General features: G+C 47.1%; 1 protein-coding gene across 1 annotated transcript in view; it reads right to left on the bottom strand.

Moving 5' to 3' along the window:
• Window positions 1-21,491, bottom strand: part of PLEKHH2 (pleckstrin homology, MyTH4 and FERM domain containing H2) — a 245,318-nt gene extending 223,827 nt beyond the window's left edge. The window contains exon 1 of the mRNA XM_040351535.1: window positions 21,337-21,491. The gene's annotated coding sequence lies outside the window, so the exon portion shown is untranslated. The remainder of the gene's footprint in view (window positions 1-21,336) is intronic.
• Between the last annotated feature and the right edge of the window lie 5,295 nt (window positions 21,492-26,786).

Genomic DNA, 26,786 nt, shown 5'->3' with positions numbered 1-26,786 from the left:
TGCCTGGTGCGCTGTGTATTTTCCGAGGTCTCTCTCATCTACCTCCTCTGTCAGCCCTGCCCCCTTGGTCAGCCCTGCCCCCTTGGTCAGCCCCCCTCTGTCAGCCCTGCCCCCTTGGTCAGCCCCCCCTCTGTCAGCCCTGCCCCCTTGGTAAGCCCACCCCTGGCAGCCCTGCCCCCTTGGTCAGCCCCCCCTCTGTCAGCCCCCCTCTGTCAGCCCTGCCCCCTTGGAGGCCCCCCCTCTGTCAGCCCTGCCCCCTTGGTAAGCCCACCCCTGGCAGCCCTGCCCCCTTGGTCAGCCCCCCCTCTGTCAGCCCCCCTCTGTCAGCCCTGCCCCCTTGGTAAGCCCACCCCTGGCAGCCCTGCCCCCTTGGTCAGCCCCCCCTCTGTCAGCCCCCCTCTGTCAGCCCTGCCCCCTTGGTCAGCCCCCCTCTGTCAGCCCTGCCCCCTTGGTCAGCCCCCCTCTGTCAGCCCTGCCCCCTTGGTCAGCCCCCCCCTGTCAGCCCCCCTCTGTCAGCCCTGCCCCCTTGGTCAGCCCCCCTTGGTCAGCCCCCCCTCTGTCAGCCCCCCTCTGTCAGCCCTGCCCCCTTGGTCAGCCCCCCTCTGTCAGCCCCCCTCTGTCAGCCCACCGCCTCTGTCAGTCCCCCCTCTATCAGCCCCCCTTTCTGCCGCCCTCCTCTGTCAGCCCCCATTCTCTGTCAGCCCACCCCTCTCTGAAAGCCCCATCTCTGTCCCCCCTCTCCCTCTGTCAGCCCACCTCTTCTCTGTCAGCCCACCCCTGTCAGTCCCCCCTCTGTCAGCCCCCTCTCTGTCACCCTCTGTCAGCCCCCCTCTGTAAGCCTACCCATTCTCTGTCAGCCCACCCCCCTCTGTTAGCCCACCCCTCTCTGTCCCCCCTCTTCCTCTGTCAGCCCACCCCATCTCTGTCAGCCCACCGCCTCTGTCAGTCCCCCCTCTATCAGCCCCCCTTTCTGCCGCCCTCCTCTGTCAGCCCCCATTCTCTGTCAGCCCACCCCTCTCTGAAAGCCCCATCTCTGTCCCCCCTCTCCCTCTGTCACCCCACCTCTTCTCTGTCAGCCCACCCCTGTCAGTCCCCCCTCTGTCAGCCCCCTCTCTGTCACCCTCTGTCAGCCCCCCTCTGTAAGCCTACCCCTTCTCTGTCAGCCCACCCCCCTCTGTTAGTCCACCCCTCTCTGTCCCCCCTCTTCCTCTGTCAGCCCACCCCATCTCTGTCAGCCCACCGCCTCTGTCAGTCCCCCCTCTATCAGCCCCCCTTTCTGCCGCCCTCCTCTGTCAGCCCCCATTCTCTGTCAGCCCAACCCTCTCTGAAAGCCCCATCTCTGTCCCCCCTCTCCCTCTGTCAGCCCACCTCTTCTCTGTCAGCCCACCCCTGTCAGTCCCCCCTCTGTCAGCCCCCTCTCTCTGTCCCCCCTCTTCCTCTGTCAGCCCCCCTGTCAGCCCACCCCATCTCTGTCAGCCCACCCCCCTCTATCAGTCCCCCCTCTGTCACCCTCTGTAAGCCTACACCTTCTCTGTCAGCCCACCCCCCTCTGTTAGCCCACCCCTCTCTGTCCCCCTCTTCCTCTGTCAGCCCCCCTGTCAGCCCACCCCATCTCTGTCAGCCCACCCCCCCCTCTGTCAGCCCACCCTCTGTCAGTCCCCCCATCAGCCCACCCCTTCTCTGTCAGCCCCCCCTCTCTGTCAGCCCCCCTCTCTGTCAGCCCACCCCTTCTCTGTCAGCCCACCCCCCTCTGTTAGCCCACCTCTCTCTGTCAGCCCCCCTCTCTGTCCGCCCACCCCTCTCTGTCAGTCCCCCTCTCTGTCAGCCACAGCAGGGTGCACCATTCCAGCCACCCACTGACCCAAAGCAGAGAGCCAGGCTAGCCACCAATAGCAGAGTGCACCATGCCAGCTACTCACCCACTGGTCCACAGCAGGGAGCCAGGCAGCCACCCACAGAAGCAAGCTACTCACGGCGACCCACCCACAGCAGGGCCAGGGTTACAGCCACCCATAGTGACCCACCCACAGCAGAGCCAGGGTGCCAGCCAGCCACCCACGGTGACCCACCCACACCAGGAAACCAGACAGTCACAACAGGGTGTCAACCAGCCACTCACAGAAGCCAACCGGCCACAGTGACCTTCCACAGCAGGATGCCAGCCAGCCACCCATGGTGACTCACCCACACCAGGGAGCCAACCAGCCACAGCAGGGCGCCTGCCAGCCACCAACAGGAGCCAGCCAGCCACCCACCCACCCACAGAGGACTCAGGAGCCAGTCACAGCTACAGTACCCAGTGAAGGTAAGAGGAGCGCTACACAGTGCCAATTTTATTTCTTTATTTGTGAGAGGTTGGGGCAGGGGGTTTTACTTATGTTTTTTTTGCGCAATTGCGTATAGTTTATATACTGTTTTTGTGTGTGTTTGCAAAAACAAAAGTGGGCTGGTCTGGATGAAGTCCAGGGCCAAATTTTTGTACCAGTCCATCCCTGCCACCAATGCAAAACACTTTTTATTTTCTATTGTAAAATATCAAGAATATTCTGAGCCAATCAGAGTGCTCCTTCCGAATTTGCCGAATATTCGCAATTATTTTGTATTGTAAAATATCACGAATATTCTGAGCCAATCAGAGTGCTCCTTCCGCATTTGCCGAATATTCGCAATTATTTTGTATTGTAAAATATCACGAATATTCTGAGCCAATCAGAGTGCTCCTTCCGAAATTTCGCCATCAATATCGCATTCGCATTTTGCGAAATTTCGATACAATATCACGAATATTCTGAGCCAATCAGAGTGCAAAATATCACGAATATTCTGAGCCAATCAGAGTGTTCCTTCCGCTGTTGTCGAAATTTCACAATTATTTTCGCATTCGCAATAGCGAAATTTCGCAAAAATTTCATTTCGATAAAATATCACGAATATTCGAATTTAGCGAATATTTCTCGAATATTCGGCTATATATTCGTGATATATCGCAAAATCGAATATGGCGTATTCTGCTCAACACTACTCTCCACCAATAAAAACAAAAAAAAACACTCTAGCAATGCACACCAAACTGAGCATGTGCAGAGTGCCTCCAAGGCTCTGTTCTATAGGTAGATGGATTGGCAGGGCCGATCCTAGGGTCACAGGCGCCTGGGTGCAGAAATATTTCTGGCGCCTTTACATAGGCATCGTCATTTTACTAACTCCTCCCCTTTACAAATGTTTCTATGGCAATGACTCAACCACAGAGATGCTCCCTCACAGATTCTTCATTACCTGGGATCCTTACATGATCTCTTAACAATAAACAAAACACAGGAAGAGAAGCAAAGTACTTTATTGGGACCTGGAGGGGGAGCTTCTCTGATGGACACAGAGAGGGCTTCTGTTAGAGAGTTTGTTAGATGTTCGGCGCCCCCACCTCTGCAGGCGCCTGGGGGCATTGCACTTTATGCACCCTTCCTAGGATCGGCCCTGTGAATTGGGGACAGTAAAAGACGGGGAGGATCAGAGAAGACAGGACCAAACAGCCTCCTTACGCAATGCAAAGGATTAACCCCTTAGGTTCCACAGTGAGTATAACCAGCGTGCTTTACTGCATCTACAGACTGATTTTACTGTTGTGGGTTTAGTAACACTTTAAGAATAAACACAAGACTGTAATCCTTCATAATGTACTTAGAATGCGCGACGTCCGTTGTGTTTAGTTGAATCTCCACGGTCAGAAGACAGAACTCAATGTCAACAAATGTCTGAGGATGGATAAGAATTGTTGGCATGTCCAAGGCTGACACCATGTGACACCATAAAACTCTCCCGAGCTTAGAGGAATGTATTGACTGTTTACTGTGTGCTCAATACATTCTTTAATGCTGAGAGGAAACATCAAAATAGAAGCCTAAAGCAACTGTCACTGGGTTAAGAATGTGTAGCAAAGCATGACTGGCAAATTAAGGGGCTTTATACCCTCGGTGCCCAACCTGCGGCCCGAGGGCCGTCTACAACCCTTTGGTATGTGATGTGATGTTCGCGTCGTAAACCAGCGTCGGGTATGCAAATTAGGATTTACGGCGATCCACGACGGTTTTTCGCGTTTGCTACGTCGCCGCTAGTCTAGTTTCCCGTCGCAAAGTTACACTTTTTTTTGGTGCCTTAACTTTAGTCAGCAAGTGTATTGCTGTCTAAAGTATGGCCGTCATTCCCCTAGTCGAAATTTAAAAATCAACGTCGTTTGCGTCGCCGTTCGAAAAATTTACGTCACGGCGCGCAAAGCACGGCGGGAGTTCGGAAACGGAGCATGCTCGGTAGGTCCGGAGCGGGAGCGCGCCTAATTTAAATGGCACACACCCATTTAAATTTGCCCGCCTTACGCCGGAGGCCGCCGGCGTAGGTTTTCATTGCAAGTGCTTGGTGAATCAGGCACTTGCGATTAAAACTTGTGGCGGTGTAACGTATCTACGATACGTTACGCCACCGCAATTATTCGTGAATCTGGCCCATAGGGCCCAGAGGTTCCCAGAGCCCCAGATGGCAACCCCTCTTTTTATTAAAAAAACTTTTATTTTTATTAAAGGGCCCAGAGGTCCCCAAGGCCCCGGATGGCTGCCCCACTTTTTTATATATTTATATTTATTTCTTCCTCCATTGTCAATTTCAGGCGGCATGCCTGAAGCTGTGTAAGGGGCCCCATAATTCCTGATGGCGGCCCTGGGGAGGATGAATAAAGCTACACGTATGTAGCGCTACCCACAAAGGGGCCGTTTGTATTTACACGTTGTAAACGGGCCAGTCTAGGCAGGGTGCGTGGATCCCCACGTCCCGGCAACACCAAATCGTCCGGTGCCCTTTTCAGAACAGGAGCAACTAAGGGCACGGGGGCAGTGAGGGTAGCAACAGACACAAAACTCGACTCCCCAGGTCAGGCGTGAAGCCTCCACGGGCGGCTGTTGAGACCCACTCGGTGCGCTCCGGTCGGGACGCTTCTTCCTCCCCTGAGTATCATCAGAGGTACTGAATTCCTTGGAGCCTTGTGACTCTGGAAGATGGTCACAGTCATCAACCATGGAATCATCTGGCAGTAAATTAAAGTCCGTTAGACGCCACTCCTCTGCTGATAGGGAACCGCAGGGTTTCGCCATTGCGGAATCCCCGGGCCAGTCTGAGGGATACTGGGCGAGTAGGCCTCGACCGCAGCTGCGGGAGGCTGGAGTGAATCCTTCTCCGGTAGGGGCACGCCACACGGAGACCGCTGTGGAAGTTGCAGTCGTCTCCGAAATGGTCTCGCCCTGAGTGCTTGTCACGTCCGATGAGCTTGTCACACTGGATAGAACACTTTCCAAGTCCGGGGTGTCCCCAAGGCTTAGCTCCAATGAGGAAGGCGGCGAGGTAGTAGGAGGTAGAGTCAGGGTGGATGATACAGAAATCACTTCGGGATCCCGGACTTCTGGTTCCACGATCACCACCGACCGGCAGGGTTCTGGCCATATTGCTTCCTCCTCCGTGGTAAGGGTGGCAGTGATAAAGTTCACCCGATACCCCTTCGGAGCCTGCGTGGGTGAAATAGCCACAAACAAGTAGGCCCGGCATCGCTGGCATCGGGCAAAGGACTGGATCTTCACAGATAGATCCCCGCAGCGGGGACAGGTTAGGCCCAGCATTTCCGTTCCGCTGCTGGACAGGAGGACGGACTGTCCCAGGGTAGACAGGCGAATGCCCGTATCAGTCACAGGCACTCGAGACGGTACAAATGCACCGAAGACCCCCGGTGAAGTGGTTGGAGGCCTCAATCTTGGGGCGGCAACGCCCGGCTGTCGGAAGGCAGACATTACCACGTGGTTCTCCTTCTCCTTGGTAGATGGGTGGTGCATTGCCGTTTGGCACGAAATCCCACTGCACGTCTCACGCAGGGGAGGGTGGCTCCACCCACTTGAAAGAACTTGTCCGGACATGTTGCAGGCGCATGCTAGGCCGCACGTACGCCCAAGCTTAGCAATGCGAGGTTAACCCCCTCGTTGCCGGACAGTTCAAGTACACAACACCGGATACTTTTCGCTCTATAGTAGATAGTCTCTCACTTTCTGGTTGCCAATGGTAACAGCCGAATCCCGGACGAGCCCCCACATGTAGCGCTCACCCCCGAAGGAGCCGCTGGTTGAATTTGGGATCGGCCTATTAAGTTACCCTGGTGTTGTCTAGGGGTGTAGTTGTGAGAACAGAGTTAGTGAGCGAAGGTCCAGGCAGCGCTTGGGATCTTCTCAATAGGTCCAGGAACCCAGTGAAACACTGGGGTCCCCTCTTACCTCCGGATGAGGTTCAATGCAGCCTGCAGCTTTGGCCAAGCAGGCCACGCCGGCGGGGTCCATGGATGCGCGCACCCTGAAGGTGGATGCCGCACCTGGAACCGGGACCCCGGAAAGATTTTAGAACACATGACACCTGTCACAGATATACTCCTCTCCAGCACGCCCCGCTAGGGAAAAGCTCCTCTGATTGGCTGCTGGAGAAACTTACTCTGCCAGAACCCCTCTGGCGCCAACTGCTGGCCAGGGATGGCATTGCATCCCTGGACCACAGACTGACCCAGTGGACATTTCTGGAATGACAGAAGTCCCAAAATTTAAACAAATTGTGAATGGGAGCAAGGTAACTCTCCCATTCCCCACTAACTTTAGCGTAGTGCCCATACTGAAAGTAAGGGGGCGCTACATTAGTGATCATGGGGCATAATCCATGAGACCAGCAGAAGTTTAGTGTAAGAAATATTGATGCCTGACCAAGTGGAGTGTAGACTCCACCCACCGAGCCCTGGACAACAGACCTGCCCACAGAATCTGTATTGCAGGGCTCCAAACAGCTAAAGGGGAGATATTTGACAAGTAATGCCCCGTACACACGATCGGATTTTCCTTCGGAATAAACTCCGACGGGTTTTTCCGACGGAATACCGCTCAAGCTGTCTTGCATACACACGGACACACCAAATTCCGACCGTCGAAAACACGGTGATGTACAGCACTACAACGAGCCTAGAATATTGAAGTTCAATGCTTCCAAGCATGCGTCAAATTGTTTCCGCGCATGCGTGGTTTTTTCTCCTTTGGAATTCCATACAGAATTTCCGATAGAAAATGTTTCCGTCGGAAAAAAAGAGAACATGTTCTCTTTCTAAGTCCATCGGAATTTCCCATGGAAAAAGTCAGATGGGGCATACACACGGTAGGAATATCCGATGAAAAATTTCCATCAGACTTTTTCCATCGGAAATTCTGACTGTGTGTACGTGGCATTAGGATACATGCAGGAGGCATGTATATCATTATAGATCAGCAATATGGAAGAAATTTAGAAATTATGAGATTGGTTTACATCCACTTTAAAGTGGAGTTTCCATCCCAAAACTTTTATTTCATTATTGTGCTCATTAGACCTAAAAAAAAAAAAAAAATGTTTTACTCATCTGGAAATGCCTGTTGCTATGTGGTCCCACAAAATCTGCCTTTGGAATCACCTAGGATCCTGACATCATCTCCCTCTAATGCTCCTGGGAAATGTGTGTCATCATTTCCCAGGATGCAGTGCGCTACCCAATTATCACTCCCCATCCAAGACTTCCAGGAAGTAAGTGCTTGTGGGCTTCACAATGCCCACAAACAAAATGACAACGGTGTGGACATAGTTTTATAAACTATGGGCTAGATTCAGGTAGGGGGACGTAAGTTTGTGCGGGCGTAGCGTATGTTATTTACGCTACGCCGCTGCAATTTAGAGAGGCAAGTGATGTATTCACAAAGCACTTGCCTCCTAAGTTACGGCGGCGTAGCGTAAATGGGCCGGCGTAAGCGCGCCTAATTCAAATGAGGATGAGGGGGGCGTGTTTTATGTAAATGTCTAGTGACCCGACGTGATTGACGTTTTTTACGAACGGCGCATGCGCCGTCCGTGGACATATCCCAGTGTGCATTGCTCCAAAGTACGCTGTTTTGACGTGAACGTAAATTACGTCAAGCCCGATTCGCGTACGACTTACGCAAACAACGTAAAAAGATAGACCTGTTCCGACGTCCATACCTTGCATGGGCTGTGCCACCTAGGGAGCAGCTTTATCTTTACGCCGGCGTATCTCTAACGTAAACGGCGTAACTAATTGCGACGGGCGCACGTACGTTCGTGAATCGGCGTCTCTAGTCATTTGCATATTCTACGCCGAACTCAACGGAAGCGCCACCTAGCGGCCAGCGTAAATATTGCACCCTAAGATACGACGGCGTAGGAGACTTACACCGCTCGTATCTTAGCCTAATTTAAGCGTATCTGGTTTCCAGAATACGCTTAAATTTACGACGGCGTAGATTCAGAGTTTGATACGCCGGCGTAACTGTACCTGAATCTAGCCCTATCTTTTTTGAATAACTATGCGGAGCGGCGGCAGATTGTAAAATAGTAAGTGACCGGATTTATGTTATAAAAGCGCAGGATGAAAGGACATACATTTAAAAAATGCTAATTGTGGTTGGAAACCCGCTTTAAGCTCATGCTTTTTTATCTGCAACTGTCATTTTCACCAGAAAACCTGAATCTGATTGGTAGCTAAGCTGTACCAAGAACAATTCTTATTTCAGATAAAGAAGTCTCACTGGAATCCAGCCAGCCGACTGCCAAGTCATGCTGGGACTTGGAGGCCACCCCTAAAACTGGTTCATCGGCACTCTTTTCGTACTGAGAATGCTTACGCTACTCTTAAGAAAAACATTTGTGAATTCCAATATCAACATACACGTACATATGGAAACGGAGCAGAGAAAACCACAACCAACATGGGTCACATTCTTCAAAATAAACAGCGCTCCCTCTGGTTTTGGCAATAAAATAAATAAAAAATAAAATCACTGGCCTGGATTCAAGAAGCAATTGCGCCTGTGTAACCATAAGTTACACAGCGCAATTGCTTACTTGCCCCGGCGTAACGAATGCTCCTGATTCAGGAACCTCGTTACGCCGACTGCAGCCTAAGATATGCGCGGCATAAGGCTCTTATGCCCGCATATCTTAGGCTACATTCTTGCGATGGCCGCTAGGTGGCGTTCCCGTTGTGCTCAGCGTATAGTATGCAAATTGCATACTAACGCCGATTCACAACGTAGCGCGAGCCCTGCGTACGCAGTTTACGTAATTTCCGTACGTCGGTTTTTGCGTAAGGCTGCTCCTGCTAATAGCAGGGGCAGCCAATGCTACGTATACCCGTCGTTCCCGCGTCGCGTAATTTGAAATTTACGTTGTTTGCGTAAGTGAATCGTGAATGGCGCTGGACGCCATTCACGTTCACTTTGAAGCAAATGACGTCCTTGCAACGTCATTTGCCGCAATGCACGTCGGGAAAGTTTCCCGACGGAGCATGCGCCCTACGCTCGGCGCGGGAACGCGCCTAATTTAAATGATTCCCGCCCCCTACGGGATCATTTAAATTGCGCGCGCTTACGCCGGGCATTTTGCCGGAGCGCCCACGCAATTTACGGAGCTACTGCTCCGTGAATCAAGGGCAGCGCAGTAAATTTGCGGGGGCGCAGGGCAAAAACTTTGCCCTGCGCCTCCGTAAAAAATGCACAAATCTACTTGAATCCGGGCCACTGTTTCATTTGATGTTTTCTAGGCTTGTAAACGGTAAGGGTTATTCATTTACATGGGATGGCGTGGTGGATCAATTGTGTTGCCAGGTGCTGGAATAACGTTTGATTCTGGTGGGTGCTTGAAGTGTAAATTCATGGTGAATTAGAGCAGATGAGTCAATGAACCCGGAGTGAGAAAACAGCTGCCATTCAATTAGTCACAGTTCCTTCTGGACCAAAAGGACTTTAGCAAACAACGTTATGTAAGGAACATCTGCAAGGTTTTGGTTGGATTTTCTTTTTCCATTAACGTATTCAGAACATACAACTTCCAGTCATGCAAATGAGAGTCATTTCCATGGGTGTGCATTCAAACCGACTGGACAAATTATAAACTGGGCGTAAGCAAGTGGTTACAATTGTTTGTTTCCGAATAATCAAATCCTTCAGACAGAAGTAACTAAGGACTTCTGTTTCTTTGGGCACAGAGTCTGAAATAACACCTTGGGGAAAAAAAAAGCAATGACCTAGTTTACCAAATTTTTGCCATGTTGCATATTTTTTCCATACTCCCCCTGCAATCTGTATTTCCCAGAAACATAACAATTCTGATTTAAAAAAAATATAATTTGAAAAATCATTGAGGACCTCATGCACAGTGAAGACATGGCCAGATCCACAGCATCACACCCACTCCTCTCTCTGCAGCCTGTCTCCCATCACCATCAATGAATATACAAAGATGAAAGCCAAACTCCTGTCTTAGTTCTTCTTGCCATATTTTTTAAACTTTTTAAACTGTCAGCAAAATAACATTCCCTAAGACGACGTCAGTGTGTGACGAAACGTACGTCGGGAGGTTGGCGTGTTGACGTTATTGTGTTGTTTCCCAGTGGACGGGGGGTTTGCAAGCCGGCCGGCAATTTGATTGATGCTTTGTTATTGTTTTAATTCTCGTATGTGCAATTTTTTAAGCTTTAAATAAACCTTTAGTACGATTTACACTATGGTGCGCTCTCTCTCATTCTAGGTATACGTTTGACGTATATTCCCGATTGTCTGATGATCGAGTCTCCCTGATTATCTGCCATACGGTCTATGCCTCATTTTATCCCATCTTTGTGAGCTGTTGTTCCATTACCTTTGGATAAAGACCCTGGGCCAGATTCAGAGAGAACTTACATCGACGTATCTGTTGATACGCCGCGTAAGTTCTAGGATGTGCCGTCGTATCTATGTGCCGTAGTCACAGTACAAGATACGCCTGAATTTTGGCTTCCTACGACCGACGTAAGTCTCCTAAGCCGTTGTATCTTGGGTGCATATTTATGCTGGCCGCTAGGGGCGCTTCCATTGATTTACGCGTCAAATATGTAAATGAGCAAGATACGCCGATTCACATACGTACTTACGCCCATCGCAGGAATCTACGCCGTTTACGTAAGGCGTACGTCCGGCGTAAGTTTACCCCTCATAAAGCAGGGGTGAGTCATGTTAAGGTATGGACGTCGAAAACGTCGGAACAGCCGTCGTATTTTACGTCGTTTACGTAAGTCGTACGTGAATGTGACTGAGCGTAAGTTACGTTCACGTCGTACGCATTGAGCCGTCGTATCTTAGGGAGTATATGCGACGTGATTCTGAGCATGCGCGCGCATGCGCCGTTCGTACGATTCATTTTAATACAACACGCCCACTACCTGCCTACTTTGAATTAGGCGGGCTTACGCCGGCCTATTTACGTTACGCTGGCGTAAATATGGGAGCAAGTGCTTTGTGAATACTCAGCTTGCCTCTCAATGTTATGTCGGCGTAGCGCATATGAGATGCGCTACGCCGGCACAAAGATACGACAATGTACCTGAATCTGGCCCCCTGATTGGATATAATAGAAAGCTTGCCTTCTGGTACCTTTACATGTGATATATGGACTATTACTTTTAATACACTAATCATACTTATATTTATAAGTACACTTATGATTTATAGATTTTTTTTCTCTAATGTATGGATTTCAGTATTCTTTATCACGTTAATTTATATTATTATTATTTTTATTAGTTTTTTTTTATACTTTAGTTTTTAGCGCAACTCTCCCTTTATTTCTTCAGCAAAATAACTGCATACATAGTATCTCCACCCAAAAAAAACACACACACTTGCTTGACATGTTTAACCACTTCCCAAGCCAGGAGTGTTGAAACGCGTCAAGATCATGAACACACCAGGAGTGGTAAAACGAGTCAAGGGCAAGAACAACATGAAAACAATTTACTGCAATAAAGCCTCGTACACACGCTCACGTACACACGTACTCTGCAAGAACCAGCAAGAAAACTGCTGGCAGAGCTTTCTTGCCGAGTATACAGAGCGTGTGTACGAGGCTTTCATGTTTCTCGACAAGAAAACTGCCCAGAATCTAGACGAGAAAAATAGAGAACATGTTCTCTATTTTATCGTCGTGAGATTCTCTGCAGTTTTCCTGCCGAGAAACCCGAGAGTGTGTATACTTACCTGTCGCCGTGGAAACCCGCGCATGCTCGAAATGACTTTGACGCATGCGCGATAGCTTCCTAGGCATAGGTAGGGTGCAGCAAGATGGCGGCGACGGCATCGAATGTGACGAGCGCATGCTTGTCGTACGCGATGACGTCACCGCGTTCTTGCCTTTCCAAAAGAACCGCGGTTCTTTTGACAGGAGTGTCTGTAAACTCGGGCGGCAAGAGATTCTTGCCAGGAATCTCGTCAGGAAAAACAACGTTTTTTCCTCACGAGATTCTGGCCCGTGTGTACAGGGCTTTAGTGTTAGTTTTTTTGCGTATATATATGAATTTAACTAACGCCAAGCACAGTAAATTGTTTTCATATTGGGCTAGATTCAGCAAGCTGTGCCCATTCTTACGGCGGCCCATTGTATCGTATTTACGCTGCGCCGCCGTAAGTTTGAGAGGCAAGTGCTGTATTCACAAAGCACTTGCCTCCTAACTTACGTCGGCGTAGCGTAAATGGGGCCGGCGTAAGTGTGCGTAATTCAAAAGATGATGAGGGGGGCGTGTTTTATTTAAATTAAGGTTGACCCCGCGTATTTTACGTTTTTTTTCGAACGGCGCATGCGCCTTTCGTGAAAGAATCCCAGTGCGCATGCTCGAAATTCCGACGCAAATCGTCATTGCTTTCGACGTGAACGTAAATTACGTCCAGCCCTATTCACGAAACGACTTACGCAAACGACGTAAAAAATTCAAATTTCGAAGCGGGAACGACGACCATACTTAACATTGGCTGCGCCACCTAATAGCAGGAGCAACCTTACGTCAAAAAAGCCTAACGTAAACAACGTAAATAAATTGCGCCGGGCGTACGTACATTTGTGAATCGGCGTATCTAGGTCATTTGCATATTCTACGCCGAAAACAACAGAAACGCCCCTAGCGGCCAGCGTAGAATTGCACACAATTATACGCCGCCGTATTCAAGTTACGTCGGCGGAGGAAGCCTATTTTTTGAGCGTATCTGCCTTTGAGAATCGGCGCAGCGCAGATTTGAAATTACGGCGGCGTATCTGGAGATACGCCGCCGTAATAGCTACCTGAATCTAGCCCAATGTTTTTTGCTCTTTTGCTTTTTAGCAAGTTTTCTACTGCAGCTGGTGTTTTGTTGATCAGTTTTTATTATCCATAGGCGCTAAGGTTTTATTTTTTACAAGAACAAGCCAGGAGTGGTGAAGCGTGTCAAGCAAGCGTGGTTTTTGGGTGAAGATACTAGCGTATGCAGAAATTTTGGCAAGAAGAACCAATACAGGAATGCGGTTCTCATCTTTCTAACCTGCTGAAACTTTAACAGGAGAGGGTAATAGGACATGAAATACTCTAAAACGCTTGGCACTTAGGGCCAGATTCACAGAAGAAGTACGCCGGCGAATCTACTGATACTCCGGCGTACTTTCAAATTTGCCGCGTCGTATCTTTAGTTTGAATCCTCAAACCAAGATACGACGGCTTTTGGCTTCGATCCGACAGGCTTCGTACGCCTTTGGATCATAGGTGCAATACTTCGGCACCCGCTGGGTGGAGTTTGAGTCGTTTTCCACGTCAGGTATGCTAATTAGCTTTTTCTGGCGATCCACGAAGGTACGCGCGGCCGTCGCATTCTCGTACGTCGTCGCTAGTCGGCTTTTCCCGGCGTATAGTTAAAGCTGCTATTTCGTGGCGTATAGATAGACTTGCCATGTTAAAGTATGGCCGTCGTTCCCGCGTCGAATTTTGAATTTTTTTTTTAAGTCGTCCGTGAATAGGAAAGGACGTAACTCACGTCTACGTTCAAAAAATTACATCGGTGCAACGTCATTTCGCGCAAAGCACAGCGGGAAATTTCGAAACGGATCATGCGCATTTCAATTGGCGCGGGGACGCGCTTCATTTAAATGAAGCACGCCCCTTACCCGCCCAATTTGAAATATGCGCCTAGAAATACACTACGCTGCCGTAACTTACAGCGCAAAATCTTCCTGGATTTGAAATTCCGCCAGGTAAGATACGGCGGCGTAGCGTATCTCTGATACGCTGCGCCAGGGCAAATGTCTGTGAATCTGGCCCTTAATGTTTAGGGGACCCTCTTCTCCTTGAGCAATAGTGGGTCTTGAACGGCCCCTTTCACACTACTGCGACTTCAAAGTCGTGTGAATTTACCACAATTTCGCCGTGATTCACGGCCGCGGTTTTGCCGCGATTTTAGGGAATGCCTGTGTAAGTGGCATCAAAATTCGGGCCAAAGTAGTGCAAGGACTATTTTGAAGTCGGAACAACTTGAAGTCGTACTAATATGAATGGTTGTCATTGGAAATCATGGGAAACGACTTGTCATGCTACTTTGCCAACACAAATCGTGGGACAAGTCGTATGAGTGTGAAAGGGGCATAAGGCAGGGTGTCTCAAACTGCGGCCTGGGCACTGGAAGTGGCCCTTTGCTTGCCTTTATCTGGCCCTTCGGGCACTATTCTTTCAACTGACACCAGCAATGGGGAACCATTTCTCACACTGACACCATCAATGGGGCACCATTTCTCCCACTGATACCAAGAATGGGGCACCATTTCTCCCGCTGATTCCAGCAATGGGACATAATTTCTCTCACTGACACCAATAATGGGGCACAATTTTATCCCACTGATAGCAACAATGAGGGACCATTTCACAATTTCAGGCATTGTTTACCCCCAATAACATTGGGACATTTTCTAATCCCACTGGCCCCGGTCCAGCCCCCCTAAAGCCTGAAAGATGGTAAACTGGCCCTTTGTTTGGTACGTTTGGAGACCTCTGGTCTAAGGCTAGCTGAAGGCCATGGGGCACATCTTTTTGGCACCTGGTAACCTTGCACTGATGCACAACTGTTGGTACCCAGTGCAGTGTCCAAAACACTATATAGTCACAGGGACCAGTTTAGGGTCAGCACTCACTGGACTTTCTTTAGACATGGCCCAGTGAGTGAGACGGCACCTCTCAAGACCAGATCCTCTGTGGTGAAGTTCTGCAATCGGCTCCAAGTAAAGTCCATCCAGGCCCCTAGCCCTGAAACCACTGAGGCCTCTAAAGGAGCTGTACAGTCCATGGGCTGCCAAAAGACAGCAGCCCCTTTTAAGGGGGCGTGGCAGGGGGTGTGTCCTATGCCTGCATACTTTTGCTGATAGGATGTGTCCCTCATTCCCATCTCAGAAAGTTGGGAAGTATGCTAAATGTCACTTCTGTCTGCTGCCTCTGCTATCAGCATGAGTCACTTCTGACAAGTTTTCCTGACACCAAGAGAAAAAAAGGTGACAGGGGAGGGAGCTGCAGCTGATTGACAGCCTCAGCTCTGTTCCTGTTTTCTGTATGAAGGGGGTGTGTCCCTTCCCTCCAATCAGCTCTCTGAGCTTTCTTCACTAAGCTCTATATGGGCAGATCCACAAAGAAATTATGGCGGCGTATCTATTGATACGCCGGCGTAATTTCAAAATTCCTGCGTCGTATCTTTGTATTGAATCCTCAAAACAAGAAACGACGGCATCTCGGCGTGATCCGACAGGCTTACGTCTTCATACGCCTTCGGAGCTTAGATGCAATTTTTCGTTGCCCGCTAGGTGGCGTTTCCGTCGTAATCCGCGTCGAGTATGCAAATTAGCTATTTATGGCGATCCACGAACGTACGACGGCCCGGCGCATTTTTTTCCGTCGTTTGCGTTTGGCTTTTTCCGGCGTATATTTAAAGCTGCTATATGGTGGCGTACTCAATGTTAAGTATGGCTGTCCTTCCCGCGTACAATTTAGAATTTTTTGCGTCGTTTGCGTAAGTCATTCGCGAATAGGAATTTGCGTAGAATGACGTCACCGTCGTAAGCATTGGCTGGTTCCGGTTTAATTTCGAGCATGCGCACTGGGATACCCCCAGGGACGGCGCATGCGCAGTTAAAAAAACGCAGATTACGTTGGGTCACGACGTATTAACATAAAACACGCCCCCATCACAGCCATTTGAATTCCACACCCTTACGCCGCGAGAAATACACTACGCGGCCGTAACTTACGGCGCGAATTAGTTGAGGATTCAAACCAAAGCAAAGTAAGTTACAGAGGCATAGCGTATCTTAGATACGCTGCGCCCGGCGCAGATGTATGTGGATCTGCCCCTATAGAGTCTAACTTCAGCCCTCCACCCCCTCCCAGGACAAGACTTATCTTTGGAGGGGAGGAGGAGAGCACACTGAGTTCCCATCACAGCTAGAAAACTGACCATGCTGTGCTCTCATGCATAATGTGGTTAGTTTGTAATAGGAAAGCAGAGGGACTTTACACAAAGTAACAGGATACTTTCTCATACAAGTACATGGTACAGCATATCAGGAATATGAAATATGATGTAGCTATTAAGTTATGTAGTAGGATTTGTTTCATCTCTGTGTATCAGCTGAGGATAGTCCCTTCATAAGGTATACAGTACCTTGAAAAAGTATTCATACCCCTTAAAGTTTCCACATTTTGTCACGTTGCAACCAAAAATATAAATGTATTTTATTGGGATTTTATGTGATAGACCAACACAAAGTGGCACATAATTGTGAAGTGGAAGAAAAATGATAAATGGTTTTCAATAAAAAAAAAAAAAAAAAAATATGTGAAAAGTGTGGGGTACATTTGAATTCAGCCCCCCGGAGTCAATACTTTGTAGAACCTCCTTTCACTGCAATTACAGACACAAGTATTTTTGGGGATGTCTCTACCAGCTTTGCACATCTAGAGAGGGACATTTTTGCCCATTTCTACTTTGTAAAATATCTCAAGTTCTGTCAGATTGGATGGAGAGCGTCTGTGAACTGCAATTTTCAAGTCTTGCCACAGATTCTCAATGGGATTTAGTTCTGGACTTTGAAAGAGGGACAGAGGGACATTGCTCCAAGTCAGGGACAGTCCCTCAAATCAGGGAAAGTTGGGAGGTATGCTGTTAGTGCTCTGGATTGAGGCAAGTACACACTATAGAGGGATATGCTTTGTTCATATTTCTTTTTTTTTCCGATTAATCTCTTTTTTTATTTTAAAACAAAATGATACAATACAATACATAATACATAATACAAAAGGGATAGTACAGCCCGACCATCGCCATCCTACTTATTATTATACGTCCCCTATTAGGCATATATCTCTTTCGTTCCTATCTTCCCCCCCCCCCCCCCCCGGATTCCCGGGAGGGGCATCCAGGAAAAACAAGAACAACAAAAAAACACTTTTTTTGTTCATATTTCATGTCTGAGGTTTACACTTGTTCTTTGTATTTTAATTTCCAGTGTGATTTTTGTTAGTTTGCATCCTAAGCAGAAGCTCCAACCCCCTAACTACACTCTTATACCCAACATGCATATCTACTCACACAGAACAATAATGGATCTGAAGAAAATTTTCTTTTTAGCTATATATATATATATATATATATATATATATATATATATATATATATATATATATATATATATATATATATATAGTATACTGCCATCATTTCTCATGGTAGTATACAACAAAAAAATATTGATTTACAATTTGTTTTTCATTCCTTTTTATCCAGGTAGTGATCTCTAGCAAATGTTTAACCAGAGGAAAGTTAATGATTTCACTGAAACTTGGAAACAAGTGACACACATCAATTAACGGTTGTGATGTTTTTTTTAAATCTCATTATAATTGTAACAATCTATAATTCTGCATTCAGAAAATATGCCGGACACGCATGCACAGGTAAACGCTGATGCATCAGTCATTACAAACATTCACTGCAGGAGAATCTTCCTAGTGCCTGTGTTTTAAAGGGGTTGTAAAGGAATTTTTTTTTCTCCTAAATAGCTTCCTTTACCTTAGTGCAGTCCTCCTTCACTTACCTCATCCTTCGATTTTGCTTTTAAATGTCCTTATTTCTTCTGAGAAATCCTCACTTCCTGTTCTTCTGTCTAACTACACACAGTAATGCGAGGCTTTCTCCCTGGTGTGGAGAAAGCCTCTTGAGGGGGGAGGGGGCGAGCAGGATAGTCAGGACTGTGTCAGACAGATCCAAGGGAAACCGTGCAGTAGAGCAGAACATAAATGAAGCCTCCACCTCTAATATCGTATCTGCTTACCAGCTGACATGGATCTCTGTGAAAAGAGATCAAATACGCATGTGGCTAACAGCCGAATGTATGGTTTCCTGGGGCTTCCTAAGCGCTGTCTCCCTGTGCGTTCCAACTTAGGTTACTCGATCAAAGGTTCCCATTAAGTGTGACCCAAATGAAGAGAGATGCCAAATATAGTGTAATACAGCCACTATAAAACATTTATTAAGGTAAAAGAGTACATTGCACTCACATTTGGTAGAATAAAAAATCGCGTATGTAATTAGCTGAAGCTGGCCGGCTCTTACTATCCGCCCGTCCTTCCTGATAGCAGCAAAGGTATAATGTGGTGATGTCAGCACGCCGCTACTCCCTACGCCGTTTCGTCACAAGACTGACTTTTTCCAGGGGCACTGGAAGAAGTCAGTCTTGTGACGAAACGGCGTAGGGAGGAGCGGCGTGCTGACATCACCACATTATACCTTTGCTGCTATCCGGAAGGACGGGCGGCTAGTAAGAGCCGGCCGGCTTCAGCTAATTACATACGCGATTTTTTATTCTACCAAATGTGAGTGCAATGTGGAGCGTCGGATGTCAGCAGAGACATGTCCGCTGACATCCGACCCTATCCGATCCGCTAAAAACAGACGTATAGGGGGCACGTCCCTATCCGTCCATGCGGATCGGTTAAGATCTGATGAAAACGGACATGCTGTCGGTTTTCATCAGATCGCTCCATAGGAGACAGCGGTGCCTGACAAGCCCCTCCCCGCTCAGTGAGCAGAGAGGAGCTTGTCATCCGTCGGCTCAGCGGAGATCTGCGGACTGATCTCCCGCTGAGCTGGCCGGAGCAGGCGGACTCCATAGGAACGGAGTCCGCCTCGTGTGAATGGGGCCTTAAAAGCAAAATGGAAGGATGAGGTAAGTGAGCATTGGGGAATGAGGGCAAAGATTTGTGCCGGGAGGGGGGATTTCAGCAGGGGGGGCAGATTTTTTTTTTGGGGGGGATATTTGCTGACACATAATGCTCATACATCTTGGGGGGGCACAATGACCTTGGCCTGGCACTGCGTGTCACATTCATTGCTTTATACTATATGCCTCTAAAACCTATACACACACGGACATCTAGCTGCTGTGCATCCCTCCCGGCATTTTGGAGGCACAGCCCCTGGGAGTGGGAGGCCTTAGGCGACCGCCTCTGGGCACAGGTGCAGCGTCCAGCCCCTGACAAAGGCAGGCTGTAAGTATATGGTGCTGAAAAAAGCAAAGCACAGACATGCATATGGATGTATGACCCTGGATGCAGACTGTCTGCGTCCAAAGCCATACATTTTCCGCATGCACGTGTTTAAGTACTGAATACCCTTGTACAGCCATTGGTCTCTATGGGTAGCTGGACACAGCAACTGTGGTTCCTAGATGATGGTCCTGGGAACCACATTGTATGGCCTCTTGTAGATGCAATGGAAATGTATCAAATATAATTTCTAGAGGAACTTAAAGACAAACTTTGTTGCAGAACTGATTCCAAAATTCAACACAATTATTACACATGGACAAAATCTATTTCCTCGAACATGGATGAGGATTTATTTACCCCCCACTTCCCTTATCATAGAAATGGCACAATAGTGTCTTAGGGCCAGATTCACACCTGGTGCACTGGGCTGTGCAAGACTGTGGGGGTTATTTACTAAAGGCAAATCCACTTTGCACTACAAGTGCAAACTGCACTAGAAATTGCACTGAAAGTGCACTTGGAAGTGCAGTCGCTTGAAATCTGAGGGGTAGATCTTAAATGTGGGGAAGCTCTGCTGATTTTATCATCCAATCACGTGCAAGCTAAAATGCTGTTTTTTACTTTCCTTGCATGTGCCCCTCGAATCTACAGCGACTGCACGTCCAAGTGCACTTTCAGTGCAATTTCAAGTGCAGTTTGCACTTGTAGTTTGCACTTGTAGTGCAAAGTGGATTTGCCTTTCATGAATAACCCCCTGTGTAGGTCAGTTCACACGACTGCGCTGCGCTGGTGCATATAATATTAAATCATATATCTATATATTTTAATATATTTTTTATTTAATATATATTTATATATTATATTCATGTTATATTATAATATATTATTATTATTATTATTATTATTATTATTATAAAGGATTTATTTATTTATATTGGATTAATATATACTGTGTATATATGTATGTAAATATATATTAAATATAATATGAATATAATATATAAATATATATTAAATATAAAATGAGAGAGAGAAAGAAAGAAAGAAAGAAAGAAAGAAAGAAAGAAAGAAAGAAAGAGAAAAACATACAATAAGACATATCTAAAGTACATAATAATATCATATACATATATACACTGTAGTAAATATGTAAAAAAAAGGTATATAATAAATTTAACAACAAATGTACAATATATTGTATATGGATAATAAGAAATATTTAAAAAAAAATGTATAAAAAATTGTAACTATATTATAAGAAGTATACATAGTGAGTATAAATAATACATATATATATATTAAATATATTACAAATATAAATAGTAAAGATTTATATAATATATATATATATATACAGTATATATAAAATAGGAAGTATACATAGTAAGTAAATAATAATAATAAATATATATGATTACAAATATAAATAGTAAATACATATAATAAGAAGTATACATAGTAAGTATGGAATAATAAATATATATGTTAGATATATTACAAATATGAGAGAGAGAGAGAGAGAGAGAGAGAGAGAGAGAGAGAGAGAGAGAGAGAGAGAGGGAATATAAATATAAATATAGACTAGGCTATTATTACATAGTAACTATATACCATTAAACAATGTGAAATGAAATGTCATACATTAAAACATCCCAAAGCATTACAATAAATATTTTAGGTAATAATTATTGTGTTGGATATGGGGGCAGACTATGGCTCTCAGCTGTGATGTGGTGGAGAACTACAAGTCCAAGCCATGCAGAGACTCAGAGGCAATGCTGGGACTTTTAGTCCTACCACAGCTGGGGATCCACAGGTTGCCAAAGCTTGATTCCCCCTACAAAGAGCTGGCTGCAAAGATGCCATGGCAGTACCTGGACTAGGAGCAGACTCCGGGACTTCTGGCTGTAGATCCCTAGCAGAGTCCTCAGTGTGTCCAGCAATCTCCCATCCAGGCAGGAGCAGGCAGAGAGTGGTAGGGACAGGCAGGGGGTGTCCGGGGCAGACAGAGGGTGACAGAGGCAGGTAGGGGGTGTCAGGGGAAGACAGAGGGTGCCAGGGGCAGGCAGGCATGGGTGTAGGAACCCTTACAAATCTGGGGGGGACAGCATTTTTACTCGCCAGGTATATTCGTATCTCAAGCCAATAGATCAAACTATTAAAGCAATCCAGAGAGGGTAATGCGAAGAGCAATATGCAGCAATAAAAAAATAAACCATCATCAACCGGTATAGCATTAGTAAAAACCAACCCACATGGCATCAGTAAAAATCAACCCACATGGCATCAGTAAAAATCAACCCACATGGCATCAGTAAAAATTAACCCACATGGCATCAGTAAAAATCAACCCACATGGCATCAGTAAAAATCAACCCACATGGCATTAGCAAAAATCAACCGACATGGCATTACTAAAAATCAACCCACATGGCATAAGTAAAAATTAACCCACATGGCATCAGTAAAAATTAACCCACATGGCATCAGTAAAAATTAACCCACATGGCATCAGTAAAAATTAACCCACATGGCATTACTAAAAACTAACCCACATGGCATAACTAAAAACTAACCCACATGGCATCAGTAAAAATCAACCCACATGGCATCAGTAAAAATCAACCCACATGGCATCAGTAAAAATCAACCCACATGGCATCAGTAAAAATCAACCCACATGGCATTACTAAAAATCAACCCACATGGCATAAGTAAAAATTAACCTACATGGCATTAGTAAAAATCAACCCACATGGCATTAGTAAAAATTAACCCACATGGCATCAGTAAAAATGGTGGCACAGTGGCTGCGTGTGATGGGCACAGTGGCAACAAATGATGGGCACAGTGGCAACAAATGATGGGCACAGTGGCTGCGTTTGATGGGCACAGTGGATGCGTTTGGGCACAGTGGCGACAATTGATGGGCACAGTGGCTGCGTTTGATGGGCACAGTGGCTGCATGTGATGGCACAGTGGCTGCGTGTGATGAGCACAGTGGCGACAATTGATGGGCACAGTGGCTACTACGTTTGATGGGCACAGTGGCTGCATGCAATGGCACAGTGACTGCGTTTGGTGGCACAGTGAGGCTGCAATTAATGTTTGTTTTTTTCTTTAGTCAGAGAAGGCAAGCTCAAAATAACAAACATTTTTTTAAACTGCTATTTTTTATTTAAAAAATTAACCCACATGGCATCAGTAAAAATGGTGGCACAGTGGCTGCGTGTGATGGGCACAGTGGCAACAATTGATGGGCACAGTGGCTGCGTTTGATGGGCACAGTGGCTGTGTGTGATTGGCACAGTGGATGCGTTTGGGCACAGTGGCGACAATTGATGGGCAGTGGCTGTGTGTGATTGGCACAGTGGATGCGTTTGGGCACAGTGGCGACAATTGATGGGCACAGTGGCTGCATTTGATGGGCACAGTGGCTGCATGTGTTGGCACAGTGGCTGCGTGTGATGAGCACAGTGGCGACAATTGATGGGCACAGTGGCTACTACGTTTGATGGGCACAGTGGCTGCATGCAATGGCACAGTGACTGCGTTTGGTGGCACAGTGGCTGTGTGTGATTGGCACAGTGGATGCGTTTGGGCACAGTGGCGACAATTGATGGGCAGTGGCTGCGTTTGATGGGCACAGTGGCTGTGTGTGATTGGCACAGTGGATGCGTTTGGGCACAGTGGCGACAATTGATGGGCAGTGGCTGTGTGTGATTGGCACAGTGGATGCGTTTGGGCACAGTGGCGACAATTGATGGGCACAGTGGCTGCGTTTGATGGGCACAGTGGCTGCATGTGATGGCACAGTGGCTGCGTGTGATGAGCACAGTGGCGACAATTGATGGGCACAGTGGCTACTATGTTTGATGGGCACAGTGGCTGCATGTGATGGCACAGTGGCTGCGTTTGGTGGCACAGTGAGGCTGCAATTAATGTTTTTTTTTTTTTCTTTAGTCAGAGAAGGCAAGCTCAAAATAACAAACATTTTTTTAAACTGCTATTTTTTATTTAAAAAAATATGGTCACCTCAGCCTGAGGTGACCATAATTTTTTAAATAAAAAATAGCAGTTTAAAAAAATGTTTGTTATTTTGAGCTTGCCTTCTCTGACTAAAGAAAAAAAACATTGAGGTCCTCAGCTCAGTCCAACACCCCCTCCCCACACAATACTTTCTTACTTTTTATGAAGGTTCTGTCTTCTTGCAGACAGTTTTTACTGTAATCAGTAAGGCAGGCCAGGCCCAGGCGCAGCAGCAGGCTCCTTGTGACCGTGAGTCACAACTTGTACTCTGACTGGCGCCGACAGTCACTCTCGCTCCCTCCTCCCTCTCTCACCTCCGGCCGCCGGCGTGACGTCACGCGGTGCACGGCGGTGGAACTGGAATGAACCAACTCAATCCTCCATGGGGGGGGCCAGAAGACGCACAGAAGGAAAGGGAGCCAGCCAGGAGCGCACGCGGCAGCCAATTAGTCGGCGCCAGCGGGCACACAGTTTAGTGAGCGCAGTCACATCTGGGGGGGATTTTACCATACATGTCCCCCCTGCATTTTTTCGTGGGGGGGATGCGTCCCCCCCGTCCCCCCCGGTTCCTACGCCCGTGCAGGCAGGGGGTGCCAGGGGCAGACAGAGGGTGGTAGGGACAGGCAGTGGGTGTCAGGGACAGGTAAGGGGTGTCAGGGGCAGGTAGAGGGTGTCAGGCGGAGGCAGAGGGTGTCAGGGGCAGGCAGAGGGTGTCAGAGGGTGTCAGGGGCAGGCAGAGGGTGTCAGGGGCATGCAAAGGGTGTCAGGGGGAGGCAGAGGTTGTCACTGGGTGTCAGGGACAGGCAGGGGATGGATGCAGCTCGGTGATTCCCATGTATAGCCCGGCCCTGGCTGGCTCTCAGTGCTGGCAGCATGGGGGGAGCTGAGTGCTCAGTGATGGGGGACGTCAGCAGAGGAGGAAAAACTGGCTCAAAGTGGAATATTAACTGACAGAGCACTCCAGGATTTGTATTGATGGAAAAAATCTCTGTTTGCATTGGAGACGGGATTCCCCTAATTAGAGACGTGTTCCTCTACACTGCACTACAGAAAGTAACAGAAAGTTTCAAAAGTTCTGTGCAGGCATCATTTCCCTTGTACAACAGCGCCACCTGCTGTCAGATTATCATATGGACGTTCAAATGAGTACTGTCCATGATACTTTTCATATTTGCACTAACTTGCAAATAATTAAAAAAAAAAAAATAATAATAATAATAATAATAATAATTGCAATACAATACAATTTAGAAAATTGTATGGTAGTGCAAAAAAAGTATCACGGACGGTACTCTGTCGCAAGTGCACTAATACAGCTTGAGCATAAGGACGTTCAAAATGTTCATAGCATTGCAAGGACCGACTAAGAAAATTGTTACTGTTCATCAGTGATCATAGTCCTTTATTATTTGTACTAAAAACAAACAAACACACACACACACACACAAAAATTCTATTTACCACCCCCTGGCCACCCATGTGAATGAGCCAAAATAATAATTTATTTTTTAATAATAATTACGTTTTTGCACATTTATATCACATACATTTTCTTTGTACTGTGACTCATATTTGATGGTTTGTGCGTAAATATGAGGATTATGATCACAGTTATATGTAGCATTTAAATGGGGTTCTGATATTACATGATTGATACCTATACATTTTCTACACAATCATTTTTTAGTGGCTTAGCGCTTCACTTTTTATTTTTATGTTTATAGAAGACTAGGACCACTGATGAAAAGTATCCATTTTCTCAGTCCACCCCTGTGCTTTTATGTTTACTTTTTTTATATTTATTTTTATTTTACAAACGTATGTATACATTTTTGACTGCTTTTTGTTTATAGAAAAAGTTTACATTTTCTCAATCTGCCCCTGTAAAAACAATAAACATAGAATTACAGGAGCTGACTGAGAAAATAGATACTTTTTGTTAGTCGTCAAAGTCCTTTAGTATTTTCTATGAAGCAGATCCACAAAGCACTTACGCTGGCGTATCTCGAGATGCGCGGCGTAAGTGTAAATATGCGCCGGCGTATCTATGCGCCGTATCCCCAAAACGAGATACGCCTGAAAACTCGGTTTTTCCGACCGGCGTAATTTTTCTACACCGGCGCATCGTGGGTGCAAAAATACGGTAGACGCACCATTGTTTTGCTATGCAAATATGCAAATAAGGGAGATACGGCGATCCACAAAAGTACGTTTGACCGGCGCAGGCTACGCGTGGTCCGGTCTTAAGGTTCCCCTTTTAAAAGCAACTTTAACTTTGCAGGGACGAGCTGAGCAGCCACACTTGCAGGACAACAATCTGTATGCCAACATGCCAGGGGCATCCATGGTCATAGCTATACTACTGGCTTTAGATGCGCACAGAAGGAGGAGGGAACGGAGGAGGAGGAGGGCACGGGAGAGGAGGGCACGTTAGAGGATATACCCACCGCGCATAAACGTCTTTGGCATGTGTGATTCTGAGGTGTATGGCATCTTCAGATTCAGCCCTTCTGATATCCTGGAATTAACCACAACCCTGAAAGATGACATCACCAGCCAGACACACCGCTCACATGCAGTGGAGACACTGGTCAAGGTACTGGCAACACTTTCCTTGCCAGTGGCTCTTTTCAGCGTACAAGTGGAGTCGTGGCTGGGATGGCACAATCCTCCATTAGCAGATGTGTGCACCAGGTTATCCCCGCAATCCTCGGACGCATGGCCAACCAAATCATCAGACCCACCCAGGAGGACACCCAGGAGGACATAGTGTGTACATCACTTAAAGTGGTTGTAAACCCATTACAACCACTTTAACCTACAGGTAAGTCTAGATTAATGTTTACCTGTAGGTGCTTTAAATATCTCCTAAACCTCCACGTGCGCATGCGCTGTAGACAAGCAGCGCAGGCGCACTGTATTGTCCCGTTCCTAATTTAGGCCGTGCTGTCACTGCCGGCTCCCACGCGCATGAGCAGGAGTGACGTCATCGCTGTTCCGGCCAGTCAGAGTGCCGGAGCCGCGATACGCGGAAGTAACCCCCAGGCAAGATGTCGGCTGCCCGGGCGTTGGTAGAGGATGGCTGCGGGGGTTTCGATCGGAGGTGAGTATTACATAATGAGCTAGTATGCCATGCATACTAGCTCATTATGCTTTTGTCTTGCAGGTGTTTTTTTATTTTTTCCTGGGTTTACTTCCTCTTTAACTTACAGTTACAAAAAAGCTATTTATAAGTTAGACATAATAACAAGTGACAGCTGTAAGCACCCCAGCAGTTTTATATTTTGTCCCAACC

The sequence above is a fragment of the Rana temporaria genome, chromosome 4 (assembly GCF_905171775.1).
Source record: "Rana temporaria chromosome 4, aRanTem1.1, whole genome shotgun sequence".
Classification (NCBI taxonomy): Eukaryota; Metazoa; Chordata; class Amphibia; order Anura; family Ranidae; genus Rana; species Rana temporaria.
The sequence above is the reverse complement of the archived record's forward strand: the minus strand, read 5'-3'. Positions and strand labels throughout refer to the sequence as shown.